The sequence below is a fragment of the Echinops telfairi genome, unplaced genomic scaffold (genome assembly GCF_000313985.2).
Source record: "Echinops telfairi isolate 266 unplaced genomic scaffold, ASM31398v2 ScPeMD7_7469;HRSCAF=8507_1, whole genome shotgun sequence".
NCBI classification, from domain to species: domain Eukaryota; kingdom Metazoa; phylum Chordata; class Mammalia; order Afrosoricida; family Tenrecidae; genus Echinops; species Echinops telfairi.
Genome location: NW_022111373.1, coordinates 129,620,903 through 129,639,216, shown reverse-complemented (window position 1 = coordinate 129,639,216; position 18,314 = coordinate 129,620,903). Strand labels below are relative to the sequence as shown.

Here is an 18,314-nt window from a genome sequence, read left to right as displayed (position 1 = left end):
ATGCACTGACATAGAAAGATCCTTGACATATAGTTGTAGGAAAATAAAGCACAATGTACATTGTGATATCTGTACACAAATACAGAGATTTGATGTATATAATAGTCACAAATGTAACTGCACTATCGATCAGAATAAATACTAAACATTTAAAAAAATCAGCAATGAAACCATGGCATACCTCATGGCAAAGAAGAATCTGAAATCATTATGTTGCATGAAGGTAGTCAATCACAAGAGAACAAATATTGCATAATTCCACTTCTGCAAGGATAAATACCAAGAAAAAGGCAAATCCATGTTTTCAGGCCATGTAATCCTCTAGTGGACTAATGCCCAGCATCCTCTCTTTCTATTTATATCTTGACAGCCACTTTGATAGAAGAGACCTCACTTCAACTGGGATCAAGACCAGGGGAAAAGATGATGACCATTGAGTGGCTGTTAGGCAAAAATTCGAGGAGGTCCCCCCAAACCAGCAGACATTCCTACCAGAGTGATATACAATACTGATGGGAAAATCAAGTCAAGAGAGAGAAGGAAGCCTGCACACCTCTGAGAAATCAAGTCCCTCTAGGTTAGTAGAAAACTGGGACCACTAAGACTTATGGACCCCAAGGGGTGAGGATGCCTGGACCCAGATCATGTGCCAGGGACGTTGCACCTGGACCTTTGAAGCATACAACATACTGCAACAGCCACAGTAAAGGGATGGGATTTCATAACCCCACCAAATGAACTGGGTTCTACTTCATCCATCACACCTGAACTGCAGCTTAAGGCCTAAACTACATGGTGTATAGAGAAGCAGAAGACAGCTATACCAAGAGTCTTAAGCTATCAGGCAGACTACCGTTTACTTACTATTTCAATGGGTAGTTGATTTATTAAGAGATGTATAATTTTGGCAGACCTGGATCTTGAATACTCAGTGAATATTATTTTAAGTTTTGCCTGACCGCCAACTCCCATTATTTGTGTAAATAGTGGCAAGTCACATAAGGATTTAATCTGTACAAGTCAGTCACTCGTAAGTATTTCAATTTTTAGTTAGCCTACATTTGTTTAATCTCCTTTTCTCAAGTGTGTTTTAAATGTATTCTTGTTGTTAGATGCCATCAAGTCGGCTCTGTACCATGGCGACCTTACGCACAACAGAAAAAAATACTGCCTGGTCTAATCCATCCTTACAATTGTTCTAAACTTGAGCCCATCGTTGCATCCAGGGTGTTAGTCCATTTTCTTTGAAGGCCTTCCTCTTTTTACTGCCCCCCTACTTTACCAAGCATGATTTCCTTCTCCAGGAATGAGTCTCTACTGATAGCATGTTCAAAGTATGTAAGACCAAGTCTCACCATCCTGGCCTCTAAGGAGCAATCTGGACTCACTTCTTCCAAGGCAGACTTGTTTGTCCAAAGGACAAACTTTCAATATTCTTCAATTATACTTTCAATATTCTTCCTTAGCATGGACTAAATAAATGGCCTTATAAACAGAAAGACCTTATGCTCCAAGGAAGTAATTGATAATATTCTCTTAACGTAAAGTAATAAAGATGTCTCTGAGGTGAACTAGGGACATATAGAGAACACAGATGTAGAAATGAACCATTGGCTGGCAATTCAGCTTAGCTCCAATCTAAGAACAATTAGTTCTTATCACATGGCTCTGCTTGGTGTGCACCCTCATGAAGAAAACATAGAAACAGGGTTGCTGCAGCAACGTGTGGTGAAGACACTAGATGTTACTCGGCTATCAGACAGAATAGCCCCTGGAGTCTTAAAGGATTCTTTTCAAGCAAATGGCTATTAAAATGAGACTTCAACGAAGTCCACATAAAAGAAACACACCAATGTGGGTGATACAAGGATTGTAAAAAAATGTAAAGAATTCATCAAAATCTGACGGAGAGAATGGTCTCCTGGTTTATATTGTGAAATTCTGGTTTACAGAAGGCTATGAATGATAGTTGATGTCCAAAACACATTTGCAGGCTCTACACTGAGAATAAACTTCCAGTGATTTCCTTCCAACCATAATTGAGGGATGGAGACAGATTGTTTATCAAACAGAGTATTCTAAAGACAATTATAGTAGATAAAATGAAAAATCTGACTTGAACGGTTAAAATGTCATTTGATATCCCTTTTGACATACCTGTTTTTAAATTTTGCAGATTTTTTTTTCCAAACTGGGGTTTATCTCTGTTATATTTGGATATTGTGGTTAGCTGTCTTGACTCTCTGTTAGGCATTCTTCTATATTTTGGGTGATATGAAACCCAGGATGGATGACTCTATATTAAGGGTTTCCAGGGGAGTAGGGCAGGGGAGGTGGGTGGGAGATGGTAATAGTGATCTAATATCAATGAGTATAAATCAAGGAATAAAATATTTTGAAACTGATTGTGGTAGCAATTTTATAACATGCCTCGAAATGACTCAACTATAGGATGGCATCAAGTCTGGATTCTGTTCTAATAAATTGTTTTGTTTAATACGAAAGGAAAAGAAGTAGCATAGAGATGATGCAATGGAACCTATTTTGAGGGGAGAAGAGCATGACACATTCCCATGGAGTCTGTGCGCAAGGCAGGCGTGTGCTCCCATCCCCGGAAACACCTTTTGTTGCGAGAAGGGCATGACGCGTTGTCACTGAGACTGGACTCACAGTGTGTGTGCTACCATGGGAATCTTCCACACATGTGCATATCGTGTTGTATGACAGGGATTTACTTACAAAACATCAGTTCAAAGGTAAAATTATTAAGAATTTCAAGAGGAGAACATCAGAGCCCCAAGAACCCCAAATATGGAGACCCTTCTGAGAGTAAAGGTCTATGTGTTCACGCAGATAGTCCCCTTCTAAAGATGACCCTCCCAATTGTTGCATCTGAACTTGACGAGGAAGAGAGTAAGCTCTAGAAATTGGATTAGATTCTGCAATAAACTATGTCCCCTGTTTAAGTGGCAGAGCATGCGTGCGGGTGGAGATGATCACAGACGAGTCATGAACTAAAATTCTCAACAAAGTTGAAAATTCGCTGGATGGTTGGATAGTCATTTAAGGAAAAAGACAAGCTGCTAGATTATAGTTAAATAGCGTATTGATATTTTCATATTTGAACAGTGAACTCCATGAACAAGTTATGAATAGGAGTGTCTGAAACAGAGTTAAAATGGTGTGTAATTATTGAAGGCATGTGAAGGAGGGGACCAAAGAACTGTGCATGTTAACTGAAGAGGTGACTGTTATAATTGAAGAAGCAAAAAGGGAGTTATTTCACATAATGGGGAGTCAGCTTATAGAGAGAGGGAGACAGGGACTTGGGTAATAAATGTCTTCATAAATGTAGGGCTGGAATTAGCAAGACTTTTTTTCATATGGCTTTGTTGGAGCTACTAAGATGTACATAACTGTCGAAAGCATGGACAATTATTAGCTTACAATAGTGTTGATATTTTATAGTAAATTCTGTCTGGAGACATGCTATATTTTAGAGTGGAGCATATTAAGTGAAACTTTTTAAAGTTTTTTAATGTTTGAAAAGTTTAAAACTTTTTTAAACTTTAAAAACTTGTTTAAAGTTTGCTTTAAAACTTTTCCTATTTACATTTACCATCACTTAAATGTATATCTTTATCTATGTGGTGAAATGATATTAAGGGGTTCCCATCAACCTTTCTGTGCTATTGCATCATTGCATTCTGTTTTATGCATCTTTCTTTGAATATGAGAAGGATCTGGGATGTGCTATTAACTTGTAAAATGTGAGAAATGTGTGGAGCTGTCCTCACTGCTGCTAATGTTACAGAAGTCAGTAAGCTCCCTTTTGAAGTAGAGTTGCTCTCTCTGGTTGATCATTAGGAGACAAAAGGACATGAGGTTTTCCACATAGCAAGGACCTTAGAGTGGCCTTTTGACAACCATTTGTAGCAAGAAACTAAAGCCTCAGTCCAACCGCCAGAAGGAACTGGATGCTGCTAATATCCATGGGAATTTAGAAGTGGACTTTCTGTAATCAAGCTCTCAGATGAGACTGGTGCCCCAGGCAAGACCGTAGCTGCAATTTGTGGGACCCTGGAGAAGAAGATTCAGCTGAGCTACAGCCTGGTTTCTGACCCATAGAAATTATGAGATAATTAATGGGTGTTTTCTAGTTCAGGGTTTGTTTGTGGGGTTTTTTTTGAGCTACCATGCCTATGATAATAATGTTTTCAAGCAATACATTACATATACAACATCATAACCTCATTCCAATTTATGTGGTTGCCAAAAAATCATTTTTACACCTGAATTTTTTTCAGTGATATAAAACAATGCTTGAAGATCTGTTTATTTGTTCATTATAAATAAATATTTCTGGAAACACATTTCTTGTATAATCTAAGCACATTAAGTATTATAGTTGTTTGGCCCACCAAGAGTACCAGATGGGATTCTACATAGAGATTGTCCCATTTGTCAACTGGGAATGCCAAAAATAATCATACATTTTAGTCACAAATGAAAATTCCTCTCATCTCTTACCAAGAAAATTTAAATCTAAAATGATATTTCATAATAATTACATATGAAATAGACAAATAGCTACTAAGAATTCTGTGCTTGCTATTTTAATCAGCATAGGAATAACAAGTATAAAATTACATAAAGATTCATAGGATTGTGGCATGTATCTGCTTTGTCAATTATAAGACAAAGAAATACAAACTTGATGCCCACAAAATTATGTCCAAAGTTAATTTAGTTTTGTTTGTAGATAAGTATAATTTATTTTAGAATATTGTGTTTACTGTTTTTCAGATTGAGATTGACACTTCTCATTTTTTATCACCGAAGGTAACTTCAGCAATGCAGGATGTACTGTTTAGTTTGATATGTCTAATTTTAAAATATGATGCTCGCAATGATTAGTATTATTTAAATACATTACAAGGACAAAAAAAGAACATTAGAAACCAATATTTTTTCATGAATATAGATGGAATTTCTCAACAGAATCCTAGCCAAATGAATTCAACTACATATACCCACACACACATCGATAACGCATCATGAGCATATAAGATTCATACCAGGAATGAGAGGGTGGTTCAACATTAGATAGTCAACCTATTCACGACATACATAACCCCAAGGAAAAGAATCCCATGATCATTTCAAATAATGCAGAGAAGACATCTGCTAAAATCCAACACCCTTTCCTGATTTAAACTTCCTGTAAAAAGCATAATCCAGTGGAAATTAATCAACATAATTAAGAGTATATATGGAAATACACTAAAAATTATTCTCGTGGAGAAAGCTTGTGAACCTTCTCTTTCAGAATGAAAATGACAGAGTTCTTCATTATAACCACTCTTATTTGATATAACCCTAGAAGTCCTAGCCTGCACAATAAAGCAGCAAATAACATAAACAATACTCAAATACAAGAAAATGAAAAACTATCCCTATTTACAGATTATACAATCCTATACATAGAAAATCCCAAAGATTTAGCATGGAAGCTTTTGGATCTAATAGAAGAATGCAGAAACATAATAGGGCACAGGATCAACAAACAGAAATTAGTGGGGTTTCTCTTCAGGGCTTCTTGACTTTTTTCCACTCTGGTGATAGACTGTATTTTCAGAACCAACGTGACAGTAAAATCCTGTGACATAACATGGGTGAGCCTTGCCAAAAAATATCTTGGATTCATTGTCTGTTTGATTTTGAATTATATTTTTGATCATTACCCACTCAGAACCTTTTAAAGTTGCCAAACTTTTGAGGCCCCTGCCCCATGTTTAGCTACACATCTATTCTATACAAGATCCTGCACCCCCAAAAGCTCAGCAACATTATAACACCAGAAAGGACATCAAGATAACAAGATCATTTTAGAATTACCCACAGAAGAATAAAATACCTAAGAATAAATCTAGTCAGGGGTGTAAAAACCACATAAATGAAAAAAAATCAAAAACATTCCATGTTTATGGATCAGAATGCTCAACATTGTTAAAATGTCCATAATAGTCTCTGTGATCTATAAATATAATATCGTCAGTCTGAATTCTAATAGCATTATTTATTGAGAAAAAATATATAATCATCAACTGTACATGGAGAAGAAAGAGATCCTGAATAGCAAAAACAGCATTTAAGAATAATAACTATGAGATCTCACACTTGCCAGTCACAAAATATGTCAGTTATAGCATCAAAATTCATTACTAGTTCAAAGACAGACACATAGAACAATGATACAGAGTGGAGAACTCAGAAATAAATCTGCCCATCTAGGGTCTTACAGTCTTAAACACAAGTAAAGGTGTATTCAGTGGAAACAGCCCATTGATATACAGGCAAAACAGTATATATATTTGCTTAAAAAATGAAATCATCTATACCTCACACTGTAGAAAAATATTAACGTAACATAGCTCAAATAATTGTTAAAGTTAAAAAGAATAAAACTCCTGAAAATTAATATAGGACTTATTATAGGAGACCTAATTTATGGCAAAATATCATATTCAACACAAAGGTAAATGCAAATAAAACCAGAATAAAACAGATAACTATGACCTCGTAAAAATAAAATACTTGTACTCATCAAAATACCTCAATAAAACCAAGTATCAGGCACCAAAGATAAAAAAAAGTCATATCATTGGGATCGAGGAGGACTGCAGACTGGGAACCCCAAGCCCGTGTGTGGACAACTGGACAACCCCTTGCAGAAGGGTCGCGGGGAGGAGACGAGCCAGTCAGGGTGCAGAGTAAAAACAATGAAACATACAACTTTCTTCTAGTTCTTAAATACTTCCTCCACTCCCACCCCCAACTATCATGATCCCAATTCTACCTTACAAATAAGGCTGGACCAGGGAATGTACACTGGTACAGATAGGAAGTGGAAACACAGTGAATCCAAGACAGATGATCCCTTCAGGACCAGTGGTGAGAGTGGCAATACCAGGAGGGTGGCAGGAAGGTGGGGTAGAAAGGGGGAACCAATTACAAGGATCTACATATAACCTCCTGCCTGGGGGACGGACAACAGAAAAGTAGGTGAAGGGACACATCAGACAGTGTAAGATATGACAAAATAATAATAATTTATAAATTATCAAGAGTTAATGAGGGAGAGGGGAGTGGGGAGGGAGAAGGGAAAAAATGAGGAGCTGATACCAAGGGCTCAAGTAGAAGGAATATGTTTTGAGAAGATGATGGCAACAGATGTACAGATGTGCTTGATACAATGGATGTATATATGGATTGTGAAAAGCGTTGCATGAGCCCCCAATAAAATAATTAATTTTTTTCATATTAAAAAATACCTTAATAAAATAGAAAAATGAGAACATAGAGGATATGAAACAATCTTTAGCAATGTCATATTGGATAAGTACCTAATCTCTTAAGTGTGCAGAATATTTCAATTTAGCAACAAAAGACAAGTAATCCAATCAAAACGTGGATAAAGGACAAGAACTGGTGTTTTCCCAAAAAGGGCATTCTTTTGGCTAATACACACCTGAAAGGTGCTTGTGATCATTATTTATCAAAGAGTTGCAAATCAAAACTACAGGAGATACCATCTCACATCTAAAAAAGTATCACTTAAAAATATTAAGCAAATGTACAAAAACAGATAAAAATGAAATTAAAACAGGCAACAGAAAATGTTGGTGACATCGCAGGAATTATTAAAAGGCATTGCTGGAGAGATTGGCATATCCACTATGGGAAATAGTATATCATTCGTCAGAAAAGTTTACACTGTACCGTGAGAAAGCCACCCATTCCAAGGTGTCTACCCCAGAGATACAGGAGCTGTGTGAACACATCTATGTTCATTGCAGCATTAGTCAGAATTGCAAAAATATGGAAACAACCAAGGGATCATCAACAGAGAATGGATAAATAAACTATGCTGCATACAATGGAATATTGCACAACTATCAAATAACATAAGTTTACAAAATATATCATAATATGGGCAAATCTGGAGGACCTTATGTTTAGAGGAGGAAGTCAATTACAAAAAGACAATTTTGAATGGTTTCACTTTTTTAAAAAATAAAGAAGAGATATACAAACAAATAGTAGTGTTTTATGTTGGTTACCAGTTATAGAAAGATCCTAATTGTGGACTTGTTTAACTTTCTCCAACTTCAAATGGAACTAACATAAAACCAATCAATGGTCTGGTCCACAGCCAGCCTCTCACTCACTGCCCCAAAGTCAGTGCTGATCCGCAGCGACACCCTTTGGATTTCGCAGACGGTGACTCATTCCTGGAGTAGAAAGCTTACACAAAGAGAACAAAATGCAATGCTGGTCTGTGCCATCCTAAAGCTAGTGATGCAGAAATGGAAGAATATTATCAGAGTCTTCAGTTTAAAATGAATCAAAATGTGCGGTCAAGATGCACTGATAATTATTGGTACTTAGAATGGAAAAGTTGGAAGCAAAAAAGAAAGAATAGATGGAAAATATGGCTTGGTGATAGAAATGAACTAGAGAGCGTGGTTGATTTTGCAAGACCAATAACATCTTCATTGTAAGTGCCTTTTTGTCTAGAACACAAAAGGTGAGGATACGCATGAACTGCTCCATACGGATCACACAGAAATCAAATTGACTGCATCTGTGGAAAGAGATAACAGAGATGCTCAATAGCAGTGGCCAAAAGGAGGCTGCTGGCTGGCTGTGCAGGAGCCCCGGTGGTGTAGTGGTTACGTGTTGGTCTGTGATTTAAATTAGAAGGCAGAAATGTTGTGTCAAAAATTTGACATCAATCATTGACTCTCTTCTAGTCAATATATATTCGACTATAATATATATCAGCTCTAAAAATTAAAAAGCTTCATGTTATTAAATAATCTCCAATGTTTAGTCATAAAGTAATCAAAATTTCAACAGAGGAAAATAACAAATGAACACGACATATACTAAATCACATATTAGAATTTAGAACACTTTTCTTATACCCATCAAATATGCCTTATTAATTTATATGATGTCAAATGCACTGATACTAATGCTTGATTTATCAACAATGTTGACAGGACTGTAAGAAATAGTCAATGTTACCATCCAATGTTCTATGAACCAAAAACCAAAACATCAAACTTCCATTGACTCATTTCTGACTCCTGAGGTTCCTGGCGGAGAAGGGAAGCTGCCCCAGGTGGGTCTCTGAGACGGTACCTTTGCAGCGGAGTAGAAAGCCTGAGCTTTCTCCTGGGGAACAGCTTCCAACTGCTAACCTCACAATTAGCACCCCAATGCATAACCACTATGCCACCAGGGCTCCTCATGACGTGCATTGCAATTTGAGAATTCATGTAAACTATTTGAGCTCATTAAAACAATTCATTGTTTATAAGCATTTAAGGACCAGGCTATCTTTCTGTAACATTAAGATATTAATATCGACAAAAAAGGGCAAAAGATACATTTTAGTAAAAATTTCATCTAATACTTTGTTAAATGTTGTGATTCCTCCCAAATAATGAACTGGAAGATAATTTGAAAAGTGGAGGATTCCATTGGATGCTGGCTAAACCTTTGAAAAGACTCTGCAACTTCCTCCGCAGCTACTACATGCTGTCCACTAATATCCACAGGCTCTGAGCCACACTTAACCCATCCCCCAAGAGCCCTGTGGCTGTACAGACAGTTTCAATGTCGCCATGTTATTGTAATTGGGCTGCCTTCATAAGTCATTGTCGTGCTGCAACACTGTAATTCATCCTTTGCACCAGCACCCCTACTGACGATTCTTAAAGATAGCTGGTGCTTATTTTCATCCTTACCCACCATAACACGATCATCTTTGTCGACCTTTAGTTCACACAGAAAAAATAGCTTTGGGGCTTCCGGGGACTCATATCAATATTGATGGAATCTTCCAAGGGGTGGTGGCATCGTGGTGGGAGAAACAGAAAATGGAGATAAACCACTGCTCTTGCTAAGTACAGTAGCACAGGGCCGCATCACACCAGATGAATGTATTTAGTCTCATCATCTAACTATTTCTCTGTAAGAAACATCATTAAACTATTTTGTTTACCATCCCTAGGTCTCATAAGATGGTGAGTGCAAGTTGAATGTGCATACATCAGATAGGTAGCAATGTTGGAATTGGAAGTGAGTGGCTATCATTGCTTATTCCTGAAGATGACATTATCCAAAAGGGAATGTGATGATATGCCTTTTAAATGATAATAATTTAATAAAATTATCTTCACTCACCCATTCACTCCCATTTTAAAAATAAAGAAAATAACTCTCCCAATAAGCAACCAAAACATACCCTTCACATATCTTTCAGTCATTGATAAACTACATGATTTAGACATTTAAATATTTGAAAATAGAGTCTTACTGGGCATGTGGGACATGTGAACATTTTTTATCTTTTCAGGACAATAACTATCCAAACACAGGTCACATAATGTTCCTATGAAGTTATTGATAAGTACTATTGAGTTAGTTCTGATCCATATCAACCTTATGAGGAAGATAAACCATGTAGGGCCTGCAGCATCCGCAAGATTGTTCTTACATTTAATGTTGAATAAACAGCAGATTACATATAAAGGACATATACAGTTAATTGTTCACACACACAAACACATACATAAACTATATACCACATAAAGAAACAAAGCATCATGAGGAGAAGCTATCATAAGCCAAAGAGCCATAAAAAATACTAAGGTCATAGATCAAAAATGCAAAATAAATGTCTAATTTGTTTAACGATATGAGACATGGAATTAAAATTAAGTATAAATTACAGTTTAGAAGCAGAAAGGCATTAAAAACACAATAGAAGTATGTTATCACAATCCATACACCATTATATACACATTTACTAAATAAGCTCATGTAGCTAAGTACATTATATAGATGGATACATGTGAGCCTTTGAAGGGGGCAAGAAAAATGGTAAATATAACTTAAAGTATTTATCTACAGTTCAAAAAATAGAGGAAAGATGAAAAAAGGCAATTACTTGAAAGTAGTTTAATGCTGCAGAGGTAATTAAACGAAAACCAATAAATGTTTTCATGCACTGATTTAATGTCAAAAGATAAAGGAAGAATTATAATAACATCAAGGAAAAAAAAGTCCCCATCAAAAGAATAATAAAATAGATTGAGGGCTAACTATTCATAGAACCAATGAAAATAAGAAAATATATTCTGTAAGATGTTAAAAGTAGGATAATTTCAAGCAAACAAACACTAAATGTGAAACTGTCAAACTTTGCTCAAATATATTTCCTTAGAATACATTCAAAAGAAAATAAGATTACTAATTCAAAATAGCTGGAAATGAATTCAATCATAATTTGACTGTGCATTATATTAATATTTTTTGTGGAATTAAAGAATCAAAATCATTCTATAACAAACAATAAAAATATCATATAATAGCAAAATTAGTAAGTTCAGTCAAGAACAAAGTGCAGCAAATGCCTTACAATTTGTTTTGGAATGTGGAATGTACACAGTAAAAATCTAGGAAAACAGTCATCAAATGAAGCGCAATGCATAAAGATCAATATTGTAGGTATTTTTAAGGTATACAGGACTGGTATTGACCATATCCCAACAGGCAATCAAATGTCCTATAGCACCAGGTATGACAAATAGATGATGAAGAATATCACATTAATTGTTAAAGAGACATTCCCACATCTACACTGAAGAACAATGTTGTCAGTGGAAGGGTATTATCAATAGGTCTCCAAGAAAAACAAGTTCATATGATTATCATTTAAATTTATATATGAATCCCTGATGAGAAAATTGAAAATATCTCAACTTCTGCCATCTGAAATTGGGCTTGCATAGAACTGAGATGAATTGATAATTATTGGTGATGGGAATGCAAGTTAGACAAGAAGGAGAATCTGCCATTATCCGGAAAACACTCCTAAAGGTCAGCAAACAGACCTTGAGCTATGAGCAGGCTTTTCTTTCTTTTCTTTTTTTCCCCCTATCTTTCTTTCTTTCTTTCTTTCTTTCACTCTTTCTTTTTTTTCTTTCAGATTTTGTATGTCATTGGCTTTTATGTTTGTCAGTTTGTTGTTGTTGCTCCCGTTGATGCCTTGTTTTTATGTGTCACTTTGTTTGGTGCTTTCAAGAACACCGGCAATTTTATGTGCCTATTATTATCTATGCAGGTCTATCTAGATAAGATAGGTTGGATAAACAATGTGTAGAAGAAAACAACTGAACAGATGGTTCCTGGAGGACATGGGAGAGTGGGAGGTGGGGGAAGGGAAGAGTTGTTAACCAACCCAGGGACAAGGGAACAATGAATGATTCAAAACCAGTGGCAAGGAGGGGGTGGGAGGACTGTAGGGAGTGATCAAGGGTGCTGTAACCTAGAGGAATTACTGAAACCCAAATGAAGGGTGAGCATGGTAGTGGGACAAGAGGAAAGCAAAAGGAAATAGAGGAAAGAAGTAGGAGGCAAAGGGCATACATAGATGCCTAAATACAGGCATGTACGTAGGTAAGTATATTTATGATGACAGGGAAATAAATCTATGTAGCAGGGTAGCAGATGGACATTGGGCCTCCACTCACATACTCCCTCAATACAAGAACACTTTGCTCAACTAGAGGGTCATTCCATGATACCCACCTTCCTGACACTATCACTGAAGACAAACAGCTGAAGACAAGCGTGAGCATAAGCAAATGTGGTGAAGAAAGCTGATGGTGCCCGGCTATCAAAATATATAGCGCCTGGGGTCTTAAATGCTTAAAGGTAAACAGGTGGCCATCTAGCTAAGAAGAAACAAAGTCCACAAGGAAGAAGCACACCAGCCTGTGTGATCATGAGGTGTTGAAGGGATCAAGTAGCAGGCACAGAAGAACAAAAATCATAATTGTGTGCTCACCTTCCCCATATAAACACTGAAGACAAATGTGTGCATAAGTAAGTGTGGTGAAGAAGGATGATGGTGCCCTGCTATTGAGAGATATAACGTCTGGGTCTTAAAGGCTTGAAGGTAAACAAGTGGCCATCTAGCCCAGAAGCAGCAAAGGCCACATGGAAGAAGCACACCAGTCTACGTGATCACGAGGGGTCGAAGGTATCAAGCACCAAAGAACAAAAAATCATATCATTATGAATGAGGGGAGTGCAGGATGGGGACCCAATGCCCACCTGTAGACAACTGGACATCCCTTGCAGAGGAGTAGTGGGGAGGAGATGACTCACTCAGGGTGCAGTGTAGCATCAATAAAACACACAACTTTCCTCTAGTTCTTAAATGCTTCCTCCCCACTCCCCCCGCCCCACTATCATGATCCCAATTCTACCTTATAAACCTGGTTATACCACAGGATGTACAGTGGTGCAGATAGGAACTGAAAACACAGGGAAATCCAGGACAGATGAACCCCTCAGGACCAGTGGTGAGAGTAGTGATACCGGGAGGGAGGAGGGAAGGGGTGTAGAAAGGGGGAACCACTTACAAGGATCTACATATAACTTCCTCCTTGTGGGATGGACAATAGAACAGTGGGGGAAAGGAGACATCTGACAGTGTAAGATACAATAAACTAATAATTTATAAATTATCAAGGGTTCTTGAGGGAGGGGGGAGCGGGGAGGGAGTGGAAAACAAAAAAGAGAAGAAAAATGAGGAGCTGATTCCAAGAGCTCAAGCCGGAAGCAAATGTTTTGAGAATGATGAGGGTAATGAATGTAAAAGTGTGCTTTACACAATTGACATATGTATGGATTGTGATAAAAATTGTATGAGCCCCAATAAAATGATTAAACACATATACATATATACGGCCCCAAATAAAAATTAATAATAATGGTAGTAGAGATCACATAATAGATTCTTCTGATACCGTCTAATACCTTTTTCAACAAAATAAATAATTACTGTGATGTCGTCCTCTCTAGATGGAATAGATAGAAACCACAAAGTTTATATTTGTGGAAGCAGCCCTGGAGAAGCTCCCCATCAGCTATCAGAGTGAGATTAGGGCCTGACTGCAGAATACCATAAATTGCTAATATGCCAGTTCAACTTGAAACTGAAAAATAAACAGAGAGAGAGAGAGAGACAGCAGCAAATAGATGATTTTGAGAAAATCCCATCAGAATTTAGAGCCCATCTGAAGAATAACTTGGATGCATTAAATACTAGCAAGTAAGACAAGAACACACATGGAATGATAAACCTACATCATACATGAACATTAAATACTAGTAAGTGAAGACAAGAACACATATGGAATGATAAACATACATCATACATGAACATTAAATACTAGTAAGTGAAGACAAGAACACATATGGAATGATAAAAGTACATCATACATGAACATTAAATACTAGTAAGTGAAGACTAGAACACATATGGAATGATAAGCATGCATCATACATGAAAGAATAAAAGGTTACAGAAAAGACAAGAAAGGAAGAAAGCGACTGAGAGAGAGACCACAATAGATGTCAGAAGAGAATCAGCAAACTGGCTCTAGAATGTAGAGCAGCTAAAGCCAAAGGAAGAAATGATGAATAAAATAAATGGATCTACACTTTCAAATGTTGACTAAACAAGAAAAATAAAATTATTATAATAAAATGTATGAAGATTTGGAATTAGAAAACCAAATGTCAAGAACATGCTTGCCATTTTCAAGCAAAAAAAAAAGTAAGAAAAGGTAAAACCTAAAATTGAATAATTGAAGAATATTAGGACAAAATATTCAATTTCACAGGAAATATCAAAAGAAACTGGAATATATAAATACATAGAGTCAGTCTACCAACAGTATCAGTAGATACCAAACTATTTCAACATTTAATATGTGATAACAAATATGGTATTGTAGAAAGAAATCCAAACTTTCTGGTATTTGAGATTTTCAACAAATAGATGCAATGTTTGAGTTGCTCACTGCTTATGTCTAGAAATTTGGAAGTGAGCTACCTGGTGAATTGTATAAAAAGATCCATATCTATGTCTGTTTCAAAGGAAGGTGACTCTGCATACTGTAAGACTTATCAAACAATATAACTAATTTCACATACAAGAAAAATTCCGGCTGAAGACCATTTAAAACAGTAGCAGCAGTGTACAAATAGGGAAACCAAAATTCAAGCTGGGTAGAAGGAAACATGGAATGAAGAATAATGTTCTTATGCCCTGAGATCGAAAATACTAGACATATATTTACCTGTGTTTCATCAATTTTGAAAATGCATTTTGGAATGTGAATCATAAGACGTGGATAACATCGAAGAGAATTGGAATTGGAATTCCAATACACTTAATTTTATTCACGAGGTCTGTGTGTAACAGGGCTTCAACACTTGCTGGAAAAAATCCATTATATTTTCATTCCAAATTACATTAAATGTGTTGTTTATAGACCAAAAGGCAATTGTTCGAACAAAACCAGGGCATTTTGCATGGTTTAAAATTAGGAAAGGTGTCCCTTTTAGTTGATACTCCTATTTATTCACTATACTGAGCAAATAAACTGAGAAGCTGGATTATATGGATTATATAAGTGAAAAGTCCGAAGAGCACATTGGGCAAATATATTAAATAGATGATGGAAGACTGAAAGAATAACCATATCAGAAAAATGCTGATTTTTTTTCTGCCTGACATAATAGAAAGAGAAACGAATAGCCTAATGGAAAGTAATGTTTGTACCCATTTATTGAATTCGGAACAATATGGTGACTTTGTGCTTATGTGTTGGACTGCTATACATAAGGTCTGCTATTAGAAACCACCAACTACTTGGTGGAAGAAAATGAGGCGTTCTACTCCCATTAAGAGGTATAGTCTTAGAAACCCACAGGGTCAGTTCTAACTTGTCCTATCAGTCAGAATCATTTTGATGCCAAGAGTGAGTACTAATAAGGATTTAAAAAATCATCCATAATAAATAATATAATAATTCTGGTAGGCGAAAACCATCTGTGGTCAAATTGTTGGTATTATAATATCTTGAATAGATGGAATTTCAGAGTCTCTATGACGTGGTCAAAAGTCAATAATTATTCTAGTTTTAGAGGATAAGATAAACGGAGTAACATGATAAAAGACCAATGCCAGTGAAATCCGTTAACTAGACATTGATTAAAACATCACAAATGGTGAGCATGATAAATTGTATATCTATATATTTTTGCATTCATTTTTCTTCATTCACTTACAAATATTTATTTATCCCCTAAATAGTCTATTGGAGACATATTAGCATTTTTTTTCCCTAGAAATCAGATTAGCAGTGCATTGTCATGGCAAAACCAGTCCCCCATCTGCCACAAATCAGGGGTTTTTTGGCACACACTGTTATGCAATCTTTTCAAAACTGCTAAATTGAAAGCTTGTTTAACAGTCTGATATGGTGGAATGAATTCTAAATGTCCTACAAGTTGACATTTTCACCGTTTGGGATGTTTTTTGAAATGAGAAAACCACTTATTGACTTGAGTTTTTCCCATAGTGATGTCCTTGTAAGCTGTGTTCAACATCATAATAGTTTCTGTGGCATTTTTCCTGCTCAGGAAACAAAATTTCACAGCCACACGCTGTTCTCTTAAGTCATCCATCACCAAAAAAACAAGGTTCGAGCTAAACTGCTTTAAGGAAAAAATTCACTGTGACCAGAGAGAACCTCCTATCCCACATTGGGAGTACTTACTCATGGTGAGTTTCTGGATAGTTGCCTAGTGTGTGTGTGTGTGATCTATGTATTGTGATGAATTTTATGAGCCCCAGTAAATTGATTAAAAAAAAATTTACTCACTGTAACCCTAAGATCATTGTCTTTTGGCTTATGAAGTGGGTAACTTTTGATATTAGCCCAGTTCTTTTTAATGGAGTCAATAATGGACACACTAGTTGAAGGTGGTTGATGGAGTTAGCCATATATGCTGCTAACGAAGTTGTCTGCCTTTCCCCTCACCTCTCCCATGTATGTAAGATTGAGATTGGAGGGAAAACATTTTGTATAACAATTGTGTTTAAACCTTACGAGAGGATTATTTAGCTAGCTTAGTGTTTAACTGAATTTTTCAAACAGGGCCAAGGTCTAATGCTGTTTTGAGATTCTGGAATTAAATGAAAATACTCATTTCAGAAATGCATCTTTTTTCCTTGTGACAGTTACTCAAATCAGCTTGAATTTCATATCCCTGAGTTATTTTTATCATAAAACCACAAATGTATTATAACAAGGAAAATTGTAATATATATAATCCCGAACTCATGACCATGCCTCGATTTATTCTTTCTTGGATTGCAGAATACTGAAATTCAGTGTGACAACAAAAATGCAAATTTTCTCATCTATTTCAGTAGAAAATCATTCACTTGCCAGGGAGTCATCTACTATTGTAAAGACGTTCTTTGGATATGGTGATTCTTACCTGGTTGTAAACTAGGCAAGCCCAGCGTACAATAAGAAATGCATTAACAGTCTAAATTTTTTCATTTTCCTTATATATCAGAAGTATGTTGTCTACATATTAAAAAGATACATTTACAGGTGCTACAGGACTTCCAAGCCTATGACATACTTCCAAGTCTATGACAAACAAGAGTATTTACTGCAGGACGTGGGGTGAGCTTACGCCTTCATTCAGAGAATATGGCTTCCTCAGACTCGAGTGGAATCATTTTCTCACATACTCCTGCAGATGTCTGGACCTGGAAATGTTTTCTGTTTTTAAACCACTTATGTACAATAAAATACTTACTTAGCTTGAAAATAAATAAATAAATAAAGTAGCCCAAGAAGGTGAACTATATGAAGGAGAATACAGCTTTGGTATTGAAGGAAAATTCATTAACAACCTTAGATATACAGATGCCAAAACTTCCTTGATGAAAACAAATAGTTCTTAAAATACTTACTGGTGAGAATCAATAACTACCACCTTAGATATGGATTTTAGCTCAACATAAAGAAAACAAAAACCCTCATAGCTAGACCCGTGAACAACATGATAAACGGAGAAAATGTTGAAGTTGTCAATTATTTCATTTTACTTGGATCTACAATCAACTTCATGGAAGTTGCAATCAAGATTTGCATTGGGCAACTCTACTCTATAAGACCTATTGAGAGTGTTAAAAGTAAAGATGCCCCTTAGAATACTAAGAAATTCTTGACCCATGCCATAGTATTTTCAATTTTCTTATCTGCCTTGAAAAGCTGGAAAATAATAAAAAGCAAAGGAGAATCGATAAATGTGAATTATTGGGTAGATGAAGAAGATTTAATATACCGCAGACTGTT

General features: G+C 36.1%; 1 pseudogene; it reads left to right on the top strand.

Moving 5' to 3' along the window:
• The first annotated feature begins 11,895 nt into the window (after positions 1-11,895).
• Positions 11,896-18,314, top strand: part of LOC101651724 — a 7,742-nt pseudogene continuing 1,323 nt past the window's right edge.